Source organism: Mirounga leonina, unplaced genomic scaffold (assembly GCF_011800145.1).
Source record: "Mirounga leonina isolate KUSES-001 unplaced genomic scaffold, KU_Mleo_1.0 Mir_165, whole genome shotgun sequence".
NCBI classification, from domain to species: domain Eukaryota; kingdom Metazoa; phylum Chordata; class Mammalia; order Carnivora; family Phocidae; genus Mirounga; species Mirounga leonina.
The window spans coordinates 79,821,256-79,835,566 of NW_023270415.1; the positions used below are offsets into that span (position 1 = coordinate 79,821,256).

A 14,311-nucleotide genomic window follows, 5' to 3' on the forward strand; every position below is an offset into this window, starting at 1 on the left:
TATGTAATCTCTACACACAACGTGGGGCTCAAACTCCAACCCCAAGATCAAGAATCACATGCTCCACCCACTGGGCCAGCCAGCCACCCCAGGACTATCTTTTTTTTAATGAATCCCCACCAGGGCAGATGCTCAAGAGTCAAAAGTGACTCATGAAAATGCTTTAAATTTGGTAGATAAGTGAGAAGAACTGGCATTATTAGTCTTCTAAAACTTAGAATATGTACATGTGTGAGATTTGTTGTTTCTTTTTTTTTTTTTTTAAAGATTTTATTTATTTATTTGACAGAGAGATAGAGAGAACAAGTAGGCAGAGAGGCAGGCAGAGGGAGAGGGAGAAGCAGGCTCCCCACTGAGCAGGAAGCCCGATGTGGGGCTCGATCCCAGGACCCTGGGATCATGACCTGAGCCGAAGGCAGCCGCTTAACCGACTGAGCCACCCAGACGCCCCTTTGTTTTGTCGTTTCTTAAATATCCAAGATAATGTAGAAATAAATGACTGAATGCAAACCACATGTTACTTGGATACAGCTTGAGCAACAGATTCAACTGTGTCCATTTCTTACCCATTTTTCAGTTACATCAATTTTTTTTCAATCTCCTGACAGTTAATAGGGAACCTGAGTTTTATAAGCTGTCTTCACACCCTTCTCATCTACTAAAAAGATCACCAGTGAGCTAAAAGTGAAGACAGCTGAGAGCGTCTTGAGAGTTCTCCTCCCTCACTATCAAGGAGCCATTTACCCTCTCTGGGTTATTTCTATATCTCTAAAGTGGGAGCTCTGGACCAGATGATCCCTAAATTTAGATCAACCTCTAAAATCCTAGACTATCTAAAACAATAAAAATAAAGGAGGCAAACACCCAGTGGAAAAGTTTAAAATTTCCAATGATATGGTTGAAAGGACAGACTCAAAGATGAAAATCAAACATGAACTCTTCACAAACCAAATAATCAATTGTGACCTGTCAAAAATTAATTCATACATAGACAACTAAATTACTCCTGCTACCTCTTTTATCAAGTCAATTCCTTAGGACACAACTAATGTATTTTTTCCAAAGCAAAAAGCAAAGCTTTTTTTTGCCATGACACAGCCAAGGAGATTCCAAACTTTTTGCCTACACTGGAGTCACAATTACCTGAAATCTTAAAGGTGGTATCTTAAACAGCCTAGGGTTTTTCACTTCTAACATCTACACAATCACTGAATTCCATCATTCTTACATCTTTGCCATTCATGACACCTGGCCCTTAATGGAGGTCACAGTTTTTCTCAACAGGAAAAGGGAAACTTTCTCAGACATGAACCCATTTCCAAACTCCCCCCTCTAAAATTCTCCCCTCTAATATTCATCTTCTATAGGGCAGCCATATATCATCAAAAACAGCAAAACTCTGCAGGGATTGCTATAATCTGTAGTCTGTAATTCCTAAATTACATATAATGCTGATGTCAAACATGAACCAATCCAGTTTAGACTCCAGAATACCACATTAATCTGCCTGGTGCGAACATTAACCACCAGCTGTCCAGTTCCTCCTGCGTTTGTTCACGAAGAGCTAAATGTAACAGTGGGGGTTGGGTACTTACAACAATTAACTACTAATGCACTTCTGAGTGGACAGAAAAACTACACTCATTTTTGGAATTGACAGAGCCAACTGAAAGTGACACTGGTCCACCTCTCATAGCTATGGGACTATTAAGATATGCCTAATAGTTTATAAACTTTAGCTTCATCTAATGCACAACAGCATGTTGAAACATCCATGCCAATCAGAGTCCCAAACACCTGGCGGGCCTTCTATGTACCAAAACTGTGCCTTGTTTTGTCTTTTGGAGGGGAGGGGAGACATCTTCATTGGCGGCTGTTATAGTTCAACTGGTACAGCTGGGCTTAGGCGACAGCTTTTTGTGTCTGTGTTTTATGTAGCGGTCTAGGATTTATTACATTTAAAGTAAGTAAAAGTCCTGTGATTTGGATGCTTAGCCTTCCCTACAGCCTCACACCTGTGCAGAGTGTCAGATGTCTACAGTCTAATAACAAGAAGTGCCCCCACCTTGGGGTTGGGCTCACTTTTGATAATGGGAAGAAAGCCCAAGCATTCCTACCCAAGGAAAACAACTCGTGTGCGTACACACAATTCTGCTTACTATTTCTGGGGTTCATGGACCTAGGAGAGAGCATTTCCTCCTTAAACAGCAAACAGTCTGATCAGTAAGCACTTAAAAACAAAAAGATCTTCATGGACTTTTCACCAAGGGAGAAATCTGGGAGCCATCCTGGAATTGCTCTGGACACCCCCTCTCTCGGCCCTGCCTCTCATTTCCCTGGTCTGAGCCTGGAGACTTGACTGAGAAACAGGCTTCAAATCACCCTCTCTCCAGTTCCTCAGTCATGCCCTTGATTAAGGCCTTCTTCACTTGTGTGTACAATGTAATTGTATAATTAAAAGAACACAGGCTGTTAAATTGGACCATCTGAACCTTGCCCGTCACTTTACTAGCTGGGCGACAGACACCAGGCAGCCATTCCCTTAATGACCAAAGCCTGGTCCTCTCCCTTCTGCAGTGCATTACTGCAACACCTCCCTGACCGACCCTTGTCCTGGTGCAACCACCCTCCTGCCATATGATCTGCTCCCGTCAGAGTCCGCCACACGCTGTTTTGATCCTGCCAAGAGTATCAACCCAGCTCCTTCTCGACGCAATCCCTTCCGTACTCCTAAACATTGGTAAAAACACTGAGTCCCACAAACCCCAGCCTCTCACACCTCTGCACCTTTACAGGGGGCATGTCCTCCATAAGGCCCTGCCTGCTTCCCACCTTCCACTCAATTTCTACAGAGCCCTGCAGACAGCCAGACCTGCGGAGGTCACAGCATCCGGTCCACAGCCAGTTTTTGTAGGGTTCCTGGGCTAATAAAAGCTTTTACCTTTTTAAAGATTGTTAAAAAAAAAAAAACAAAACTATGTGACAGGCCCTATGTGGCCTACAAAGCCTAAAATGTTTACTCTCTGACCTTGAACAGAGAAAGTCTGCTGACCTCTGAGCTTGACTGTGACGGGGACACGCCCTCCAGGTCCCCAGAGCACTCTGCCCTGGCACTACCACTGGGCATCACACTGCCAGCGCACTGCATCACCCCCCGCCTGTCTGTGCCCCCGGGGGCGTAACTACACCAGGCACAAGACAGGTATTTAATACTGTTGACTCTTGATCAACCAGGTCCACGTATACAGATTCTTTTCAATACGCGCCGCATAGTAAATGGATTTTCTCCTGATTTTCTTAACATCCTCCTTTCTCTAACTTACCTTTTTATAATACAGTATATAATACACATACGAAATACGTGTTAACTGTAGATTTTCAACTATGGGGGGCATCCAGCGGCCTGTATTGTTCAAGGGTCAACAGTCCTAGCACTTTACACGTGTTCACCGCCCCACATAGTAACTGCACACAGCGCCTCGAAGATCACAGATACTAGATTTTATAGATACACACAGTATCAGAAGTCACATGACTAAAGGCAAAGCACCAATATTTGAACCTCCACATCCTGTTTCCTAGATAAGATGCTCTTTCTATTAAAAAGACCTGCTTCTACACAAACTACAATAACTAGACAACATCAATCACTAATACCTGAGACTTCAGCTCAGGGTAAAATTTAATTTCTGACTCATTATTTAATTTTGATAATTTTCAAATTAATGATACATTTTGTAAACAAAACAAAAGTGAAACAGACACCCTAAGTAAGCACTAGGCAGATATTTGTAAGTTAAATATCAGCACTTAGTGGTTTTCTACTCTGTGCACCACAGCCTCCGATGATCCCACCTATACCAGTCTGAGAACCCACACCACACCTTACGGACAGGCTCCGTGATAAGCCTATCAAAGAGGCTTCATCATCTGTCTAGCCGTTCCAGCTCTAGTCAGACTCCAGAAAAAGTCAAACTTGAAGCGTCAAGGACACCTGTATTAGCGGTTCTCCAAAGCAGACCCACGTACCACTGCAAATCCCTGATGAGGTTCTCAAGAGTCCAGCCAGCACTGGGTAACAAAATGCTCCATGATGATGAAATGTCCCATCTCTGCACTGTCCAATGCGGTAGCCACTAGCCACACTTGCATACTGAGCACCTGAACTGGGGCTAGTGTGACTGTCAAACAGAACTTTTAATTTTATTTAATTTTAATTTAAATAGCCATACATGGCCAGCAATGACTGAAGGAGACACAGATCCAAGTCTAGACTCTCAACACTGGGGTGAAATGAAGAAGAATTTTCCCTGGCTCCTTAACTACAGGCTATGTTATCTGGCCCAATCTTTCCCCTGAAAAAGACTAAAAAAGATCTTAAAATCAACCAGAAACTAACAATAAGGAAATAACAGGCCAAAATTAAAGTGAAATCAGGAACCCAAAGAGATCAACAAGCATAGAAACCACCTTTGCCCTGAAGTCATTTGCCAATTCTGAAATTTTTCAACTTTCATTTTTACAACCATGCAGGGAAAGAGGAACAGGGATCAAAAGCTTGGTCCTTCAGGGTGTCTAACCAAAACCCCTACCTCAATAAGCAGGACCGTAAAGGCTACACAGCTCAAGATAAAAGAAGCCAGAGGTGAATCATCTCTCCAGTAAAATTACAGCACTGGGTGGTCCAAAAAACCTCAAACCTTAAACTTGCTTTAAGGTGATCCCAAACTGGTTGAGGCAAAAAAGAAAAAAAAAAAAAAGCTCTCTGGAAGGAGCTACATCTTCATTCTATGCCTCAAAAGTGTCCTACAAATAATCAGAATTAAATTAAGAATCCTACAAATAATATCCCACACCATAAAGAGTATCTCAAAATGAATCACAGACCTAAACGTTAAACCTGAAACTTTTCTAGAAGGGGATGGAGGGAAACATAGGAGAAAACCTTTGGGACCTAGGATTAGGCAACAATTTCTTTCTTTTTTTTTTTTTTTAAAGATTTTATTTATTTATTTGAGAGAGAGAGAAAGCATGAGGTGGGGAGGGTCGGAGCAGACTCCTCGCTGAGCAAGGAGCCCGATGCGGGACTCGATCCCGGCACTCCAGGATCATGACCTGAGCCGAAGGCAGTCGCCTAACCGACTGAGCCACCCAGGCGCCCTAGGCAACAATTTCTTAACACACTTAGCACAGTCCAGGGGCGCATGGGTGGCTCAGTCAGTTAAGTGTCTGCCTTCGGCTCAGGTCATGATCTCAGGGTCCTGGGATTGAGCCCGGGTCGGGCTCCAGAGCGGGGAGCCTGCTTGTATCTCTGCCTCTGCCCTCCCCACCCCTGCTCCTGCTGCTCTCTCTTGCTCTCTATCTCAAGTAAATAAAATTTTAAAAAACAGAGAGAGAGAGAATGCAAAAACAAGCCATAGCATGAGAAAAGCACAGCACACATCTGATAAAGACTTGTATCCAGAATATATAACGAAGCCACCAATAAGAAAAAAAAATTTTAATACACAAAAGATTTGAACACCAAAGACTACATGGGTGGCAAAACCACAACAAAAGACCATTACACACCTATTAGAATGGCCGAAAAGCTAAAAGACTTAGCATACCAAATGTTGCCCCAACCATCCAGAGTGACTGGAACTCTCAAACAAGACTAGGAGGAATGTAAAATGGTTCAGCCATTCTAGAATAGAGTTTGACACTTCCTTAAAAAGCCAAACATGTACCTACCACATGATCCAGCCATTAGAGTACTAGACCCAACCATTCCCAGGAGAAATAAAAGCCTATGTTCACACGAAGACTTGAACAAAATTATTGAAAGGCTTTATTTGCAATAACTCAAAACGGGAAATGACTCTCCATACACTGATCCCATTCGATGTCATCCCAAGCAACATCAGGAAGAAATTTTTTGGAAGTTAGCAAGTGATTCTAAAACAGACACAGATCTGCAAAGGGTCAAGGATAGCCAAGGTATGCTTAAAAAGAAACCAAGTGGGAAGAGTTCCACATAAGATAAGACTTGTTATAAAACTAAAATAATTGAGGCAACTTAAACTGGGCAGTACCAGTGGAATCCAAGAGAGTCCAAAAACAGATGCACATACATATGAACCTTTCATTTACAAGAAAAGGGGCACTGCAGAGAGTTGGGGAGAAGATGCCGTTTTCAATAAATGGTGCTGGGACACCAAATGTCCACATGTTAATGAAGCTGGATCCCTTCTTCAGATTATACACCAAAACCAATTCTGAGAGAATTATAAAGTTAAAGGTTAAAAGCAAAAGTATAAAAGCATTTAGAGAATAAATGAGGAATTAGTTCATGACCTCAGGGCAGGGAAAGACACAAAAAGCATACAAAGGAAAAGACTGATAAATGGCACTAATTAAACTTAACTTCTATTCATAAAAAAAAAAGTCAGGGAAACTGCACATGACAAAGCGGGAAGAGACAGCAGCAAAATACTAGAGTCAGGATGATTTTAATACACCAACAAAGAATGTGTGTTCTGAACATATAAAGTCTACAAATCAATTTAAAAATAACCTAATAGAAAAATACAAGCACTTCGTAAAACAGTGAATCGGAATGGCCAGTAAATGTATAAAAAGATGTGCAACCTCACTGTAACCAGGAAAAGGCTATTTAAAACCATAAGGCAGCAACACAACAGAAACCACCAGAAGGGGCGGGGCGGGGCGACTGACACAAGACCAGAGAGGCGCTGAAGCAGTCGTCAGAGAGGACGGGTCAGTGGCCGGAGCCTCCCAGTGTAGTGAGGAGCAATAGGAGAGTCAGTCACTGGGAGCTGCTCTGGGCCAGGTGCTCTGACGTACGTTTAATGGCGGTCACAGTCTATAACTGACTATAAACTCTAACTTTAACTTCACTTGACTGATACAAGGAAAAAGAAATTGTTCTGGATCGCTTTTTCCCACCAGCTCATTCCTTTTCTTTTCTCCATCACAGTGCTGCACCACTAACTCAAAGTCTGATGGGGGCCAGAGGAGGTACCTGGAAACATCCCTTGTACTTTGTGTTGAGATTAGGTACACCGAAGCCCACCTGTCTATCCCTAATTCTGCTTCTCTACCTCTGTAACAACTCTCATACAAAGACCACAAGGCGCCCTCGGCAGGAGCAGACTCTTCTTCAATCATTAAACCGGTTACTGAGGGCCAACCCACTATAGTAATAGGAGGAAGCTGTGAAGGACCCACAGATATGCACAGGATAATAGAGAGTCCTTGTCCCTGAGCTCACAATATTCTATTTGCCTATAGGTGCATCCAACTCTGCATAAGACACAATAGAAAGTAGGCACATCACCAATCCCATCTTTGAGCACTAACTTTTATCTAGTTCTGGTCTTAGGAAAAAAACAAAGGACAAAGGCAAAACAATATGTATTAAATTTAGATATGACTTTAATGCTAAGCATAGAATCAATTCACACAATACTACTTTAGTAGTCACCCCAAGACTTGGAAATCATCCTGACTCTAGTATCAGCAAGCCAATCTCTCAGCACCAAAACAAAACCACCAGGAACACGTGCCTTAAGCACCCACATGTACACACTTTCCTGCTATTTGCCAAAACCCACAAGTCCACGGGCCATACAAACTGCTATTTCAATGCAAAATTATTTATTTAAAATCCAAACCAAGAATCAACAGAATTAAATGACCTCAGCATAAAACATTCAAAATCCCTAAACAAAGATAAGTTGTGAGGTCTTCCCAAGACTCTAAAAATCCTGAAAAACATACTTAAGAGTCCTGAAGTGAGGGCAATCTCATTAGCAAATCTAAGTGATCAGAAGCCACATACATACCTCTGCCATTTACGACTGATTTTTGCCGGCTATGACTTGCATTTCTTTTAAAAACACTCCAAAGTAGTGGTTCACAGACATTAGCATGCAACAAAAGCTCCTGGACAGCAAGTTAAGACAGACTACAGGCCCCACCCCCAGAGTCTGATTCAGGAGGTCAGAGGTGGGGCACGAGCACACGCATTTCCAGCCAGTTCCAAGTGATAGTGATGCAACTGTACTTTGAGAACCACTGCAAACAATCAGTCTACTGGTTTACTGTGTGCGCACGCACGCGCCTGTGTTTCCCTTCACAATAAGCAAGACTAAGGGGAACTTGCTGAGGAAGAACAAACTACTCTTTTTTTACCCAAATACTGAGATTTCTTGCCTGAGTGAAGGTAAGTGACCTGTCGCTCAAAACGTTTCCTCCGAACAACAACAGAACAGTAAAAGCCTCTCTGAGCAGATCACGGGAAGGCTGGCGTGTTGTGGAACTGACAGTGTTAGAAGATGGATTTTTAAAAATGGTTTCAGGGCATATAGTAAAACCCTTGTAAAGTACATGATGAATCCAACTGATTAGTGAAAGATACATTAGAGCTTCCAGACATCCAGTCATCAAGGATCTTTTATAAATCCCACTCATTTTGGGGGGCCTGCTGGCTCAGTTGTTAAGCGACTGCCTTCGGCTCAGGTCATGATCCCAGGATCCTGGGATTGAGCCTCCCATCGGGCTCCCTGCTCTGCAGGAAGCCTGCTTCTCCCTCTCCTACTCCCCCTGCTTGTGTTCCTTCTCTCGCTGTCTCTCTTTCTGTCAAATAAATAAATAAAATCCTTAAAAAAAAAATCCCACTCATTTTGTGCCACCTCAAGCAACTTCCTATGTCTTCAGAATATATAATGAGTCCTAATGAACACATGACCAATTCCTACAAAATCAATTTCTAGAAAAAAACATTTGAAAACTGTAAAGGGACAGAGAAAGGCTTTTTTTCCTGCGACTCAAGTTTGATGATATTTGTAATCTAAAATAAAGCAGACAAAGGCAGAAACACAGATAATCCAAGTTCTTCCCTGGTATCAAGTCCTACCTGGTTTTTAAGTAAGGTTCTTTTTTTTTTTTTTTTAATTTTATTTATTTATTCATGAGAGACAGAAAGAGAGAGAGAGAGAGAGAGAGAAGCAGGCTCCCAAGGAGCAGGGAGCCCGATGCGGGGCTCGATCCCAGGATCATGACCAGAGCCGAAGGCAGACGCTTAACCATCTGAGCCACCCAGGGGCCCTTAAGTAAGGTTCTTTACCAAGGCAAACAAAAAACAGTGGACTGCTGACTGATGCAGGAACAGTTCTCCAACAACTAATAAGCCTGGGTTCTTTCATTCAATAAATATTATTGTGTCAGACACTGGGGATGCCATAGTGTGTAAAACAAAGTTTCTGCCCTCGTGCTGCTTAAATTCTATAAAAAGACACACAATGCACTACAAATATGGAATGTATGCAACCATTTCAGCTCTTTCTTCAGTCCATCAAAGACAAACACATGGTGCTTTGGTCACAAGTAGACCCAACAAGCACCTACCATTCACAGCAGAATCCAAAGCACCAGATGGCCGGACTTTTAAGATAGAATATGGAGGCAGAAAGGAGATCCTAGGCACAGACAGCCCAAAGATACAACTTTTTAAGTTCTTCTGAGCCTTGGTTTTGGTCCACTGGCCCCAAATAAAGGAGTACAGAGTACATCAAGTCTTAAAAGCACGACGGAAAATTCTAAATCGGTGAGAATGAGCCTATTCATTTCAGAAACATTCACAGAGCAGCAATGTGTTAGAGATTACAAATTCTAGCATTTACTACAAGGGGATTAAACCTGTATGAGAAATGTACAATTTACTTTTTCCCTTACATTACTCCTTGCTTCCCACGAAACTATATTCATAAACATTGACACTCCCCCCCCCCCAAAAAAAGTCACCAATGAAAAAACTCTGTAAATGGAGAGGTTACTAGAACATAACCTTTAACAAGTGAGAAGTATTAATCACTGTACTATGAATTATACATTTTTATTTAACTAATTTTAAATTAATTTAAAATAAGCTATTTTGTTATGTTCATTAAAATGTTTACCTACACCATGCTGGCCAGATCATAGCTTCATTATATGAAAGTGTCAGATTCAAACAGAAAATATAATTATTTAAACTTTCCCAGACGCGGTAATTACACTGGCACGCTACTCACTCCCCCTTCAGAAGGCTGGGTTCAGATCGGTGAGACCACTGCCTCTCTAGTCCTGTGTAGTTCTAGAAGCTGCACAGAAAGTTCAGCAGGCCTGACCAACCAGGATCTGCCCCTGTGGGCCAAGAGACCCACGGCAAGCTCCTCAAACTCCAAACTTCCAGTGTTTCATCTGTAACACGAGGATAGAAATAGCGCAACTCAATGGTTCTCATGAGGAATAAAGGAGATAAAGCATGAAAGCAATCAGCTCCGGTCTGGCACGTTTCATCCCCCAGATTTAATTCGTTGGTAAAAAGGCCGTAACACCTACCAACACCACACAGTACCCACACAGCTACCCAGTAACATTACATCTCTTCCCCTATCAGTGGATAATATTCACATGTATAATTTTAGTCATTTTTCTTGTTCTGAAAAATGACTTTACAGTAAATGGCAATGTGTATCAATAAGATCTAGGCAGGATTATTTTAATTAAATACAAAGTTTGCAAGGAAATGTCTTCACATCCTGACAAATAAGTAAAGTTTGTGATGATGCTACTAGTTTCCTTCTTGGAGGCTTCCACCTACTAAAAAGTGGCAATAGTGCCCCTAAGCGAGAACGTCTATTTCATACTTTCCTCTAAAAACCATTTCATTAGTGTTTATGCAAGTCAGACCATAATTAACAGCATTTGCTAAAAATTCCATCTATCCTGAAAGTTGAATTACATATGCCATTCTGAATTTTATTTCCATGATAGAGGCTAGCAAAAAAAAAAAAAAAAAAAACAATACAATTGTTACAGCTAGGAAGAGAGGGGGTTCTTCTGCTACTTTATAATCAGAAACACATTAATGTAGTTCTGAATGGTAAGATTTGGCACAATTCCTAGAAATTAATGCCAGAAAGTGGTAGATAGGAATTTAATTTCTCCTACACTAGGTTGCCTTTTGGTAGTCATGAAATGAAGAAAAGAAAAAACCTTGCCAAAATGTTAGTAGAAAGAAAAAGCCATCAATGGTTCAAATAATCCACTACTAAACATAGTTTTCAGAAGAGATGCAAGAAAACAACTACTTAATGCAGCTGATGAGGCAGTGAAACACAGGTACACCCAAACAGGAGCTGGAACCGCTCTCATCCTTTTCCACCGAGGAACCTTCTAAGGACAGAGATGCAACTTCATATTTGAATGCTTACTGCATTCACAAACTTCCTGGAGTTTATTACTATTGACTCAAATAAGGTCATTTACTTTGCCCAAGTTTTTAAAATTTGCATTTTAAATAACTTATATAGGCATCAGTAAAAATTCTCAAAGACCCCCACAGCAATATTTTGCTAATTATTTAAGGGATTTTAGTAAGGAGATACAGTAATGAAAATAAGTTCTTAAGCTAAAGCTTTCAGGCAAAATAAACTACTACGAAAACTAAACTTTACTGATTTACAAGCCAAAAAAAAACCTCATTTCACAAATGATAAAGATAATAGAACTTTTAATTTATTGAAATTTAAAACAAGATTTTAGCAGAAAACTGTCTAAACTGAAAATGTTTAATTTCAAAAATCAAAGATTTACAGGGGCGCCTGAGTGGCTCAGTCGTTAAGCGAATGCCTTCGGCTCAGGTCATGATCCCAGGGTCCTGGGATCGAGCCCTGCATCGGGCTCTCTGTTCAGCGGGGAGCCTGCTTCTCCCTCTCCCACTCTGCCTGCTTGTGTTCCCTCTCTCACTGTCTCTCTCTGTCAAATAAATAAATAAAATCTTTAAAAAAAAAATTAAAGATTTACATATTAAGACTTTGAATCTCATCTTTTGTTGTGTTACCCTTAAGACAATTATTTTCTCAAAATTAAGACACTTAAAAATACAGGAAAAAAGGTTTCCATAAAATCTTTAGATATGAACTAAAATCCTACTTCTCTATCTCAATACTAACATCCAAAAAAGAACAGTAATTTCCAAAACTATTCTTTATTATACTATGGAATATATACAGTACACAGAATATACTATAATTTTTTCTGTGGGAACTAATCAGTATTTTTTTTTAAAGGGGTATCTTCAACAATACAATTTTGTTATTTAGACAATTTTTCCAACTTCCTAGCGAGAAAAGTTATGTGATTTGCTGAAGAACCCAATTTTAAGAACTGGGACATCAAGTTCTGTAATTTCCAACAATGGGCATGGAGTGCTAAAGATATGATGTTAGTTAGAGATGTTTTAATGATCCTCACTGCAGCTCCTAACTTCTGGTTGCCCTGGACACCTCAACACCGTTGGACTCATGGAGCTTCACTCCTAATCTAACACAATTCACCTTCAACAGACCGCCAGCCAGAAAAGAGGCTGAAGTCCTACATCCTCTAGGGCTCTGCCCCAATACTCTTTAAAGTCCCAAACCTTAAATACTAAGTTTTGGATTCAATGTCTTTATCCAAGGACTTGCTTCTTGATTCATCATCACCTCTGAACAATGTGTAGGTCCTTCTGTGCATGTACAAGTCTTAGGTTGATTGTGGGACCCTTTAAAAGAGAGCAGTGTGTTTTAAGCAGTCTTCTCCCAGTTTTCATTATTAAATTGGATTATTTGATAATCACCGGAAAGATATTACTTAGAGAATTTGTAATATTTGATCTTGCTACTTCTACAACATTTAGTACACGGAAGTATTCAAGACATAGTGGTAGGCTCAGGAGTTCCACAAAGACACTGTAACACAAACTTCCTTTAAAAGTTTCACATGTTTAAATATCACAGGATTTAAAAATTATCTCCAAGGTACAGTCGCATGAAAAAATTACCTACATTGTACCTCAACAAAAATACGGCCAACGCTAATTTATAGTGTATCTTTCAGTCACTTCATCCACCTTTCAGGTTTCCAGAGATGAGACAACTGACCAGCGTTCACAGCGGTACCATTTCCAAGAGAAGACCATTTTCATTGCCCGTTTTACAAATAAAATATTAAGGGTGAGGCTCTGGTATTTCATTTCAAACAGTAATGGCTTATTTTTCCAACCACGAAAATGTTTACATTCTCCGTAAGAATCCCAGCGATGGTCGTCTTAAGCACAGATCCCCAAATCCTTACACGCCTTCAGCTTGAACGTATTTCAACCAGTTCCCATAATTACTACAATATTACTATTATCTTAGTCTCACTGCCAAAAACCCAGCTGCAGGCTAACTATGCAAGAATAAGACACTGTTGAAAGGACTCAAAAAAAATTTCTTTTTATCCTTAGTGCATTAAGCTAAATCGGGCAATTAAATAAAACCACGCAACACATACCCCCCCGCCCACCCCCTCCTGAGAAAGAAAGGAACCGAGAGAGAGAGAGAGAGAGAGAGAGAAACAGCAAGTCTCCCACCTCAGCCGGCGGCAGAGCGGGGGGCTGGGGTGGGAAGAGGGGGAAACCGGGAGGCACAATGAACCAACGAGGTCTCCGGGGCTACCGCCCGGAGAACCGCAGGGTCACAGTGAGCTGAGCGCCAGCAGCGGGGAAGGAGCCGGCCCGGGCCCGGGTTCGAGGCGCGCCTGCTCAGCCTCGAGGGCCAGTGGGTCCTCATTCCGGGTCGGGCGATGCCCCCGGGGTCCCCGAGGACTGCCCTCTTCCTCCTCCTTCCCCTCCCCCCTTTGTTTTTGAGGCCGGCTGCCCTCCCCAAGCCCCCCTGCGCGCTCCAGCCTTGAGCCCCTCCGCCTCTCCGAGGCCCCCGAACCCACCGCCCTCCCCACCTCCCACGAACCCCCCGGCCTCATATCCCCCAAGCCCCCCCCTTTACCCGAGCCCCCGGCCTCCCCACAGGTCCGTCCTCCACCCATCGCCGTCCCCCCGGAGCCCGCCCCCTCGTCGCCCCCCTCGCGTGGCCTCTCCGTGGCCCCGGCCGCCCCACGCCCTCGCCCTCCCGGAGCCCCCGGTCCGCCCCGCAGCGCCGTCCCCCCGGGGCCCCTCCCTCGGCCTCCCCACATCCTCGGCCCCCGTGCCGCGCGCGGGAGGGGCCCGTCCCCGCCGCCTCCGCCGGCCGGACCGGCTGGCGGCCCCGCTCGGCCCTCCGCCCGCGGGCCGCGGCCCGGCCCACCCCCAGCTCCAGGAGTCGGCCCGCCCGCGCCCCGGCCCCGCACTCACTCGGACCGCGCCGTGCGCCGGGAGGCGAGGGCAGACCGCTGCGAGGCGGCGCCGCGAACGGACGGGCGGCGCTCCCCCCCACGCCTCACGCCGCGGGCGCACAGCGGACCC

At 43.1% G+C, this 14,311-nt stretch overlaps 1 protein-coding gene across 5 annotated transcripts in view; it reads right to left on the minus strand.

Annotated features, from left to right (window-relative positions):
• The window catches only part of PTK2 (protein tyrosine kinase 2), a 260,594-nt gene extending 246,289 nt beyond the window's left edge, over positions 1 to 14,305 (minus strand). For 4 of the 5 annotated variants that reach the window (XM_035012006.1, XM_035012007.1, XM_035012003.1 and 1 more), the window contains exon 1: positions 14,201 to 14,305. The gene's annotated coding sequence lies outside the window, so the exon portion shown is untranslated. Of the gene's footprint in view, positions 1 to 7,847; positions 8,097 to 14,200 lie in introns of those variants that run through there. The other variant, XM_035012004.1, reaches the window with a different exon arrangement.
• Positions 14,306 to 14,311: the final 6 nt, after the last annotated feature.